The sequence below is a fragment of the Elephantulus edwardii genome, unplaced genomic scaffold (genome assembly GCF_000299155.1).
Source record: "Elephantulus edwardii isolate Elephantulus edwardi_28Jun2011 unplaced genomic scaffold, EleEdw1.0 scaffold00050, whole genome shotgun sequence".
In the NCBI taxonomy this organism is placed as follows: domain Eukaryota; kingdom Metazoa; phylum Chordata; class Mammalia; order Macroscelidea; family Macroscelididae; genus Elephantulus; species Elephantulus edwardii.
Window position 1 is genome coordinate 15268986 of NW_006399800.1, and position 353 is coordinate 15269338.

Below are 353 nucleotides of genomic sequence, written 5' to 3' on the forward strand. Positions count from 1 at the left end.
GACTCGACAGCACATAACAAAAACAACAACAAACACCCTGTGTGAAGCAGAGGTGGTAAAAGAAAATTCTCATTGATTTTGTTTGTTTGTTGTCTTATTTTAGTTTCTGGAATCAAACAAAATTAGTGCTTTTATTTTTATCTTAGAGTGAAACTTATAAGTGACATGTTATTAGGACACTCTTAGATTTGTCGAAAGCATTGTCTACACTTGCATAAGATAATTTGTGATAAAGTTGATATATTCAGATGTTGACCATAGAAATATGTATATAAACAACTAAAATGAGATTTTCTAACTATCAACTATTTTCACTCATTTAATAATCAATAGGAAAGCTCTTCAATAGTTTA

The 353-nt window shown here is 28.9% G+C and overlaps 1 pseudogene; it reads left to right on the forward strand.

Annotated features, from left to right (window-relative positions):
* Nucleotides 1-126, forward strand: part of LOC102860075 — a 3510-nt pseudogene extending 3384 nt beyond the window's left edge.
* Nucleotides 127-353: the final 227 nt, after the last annotated feature.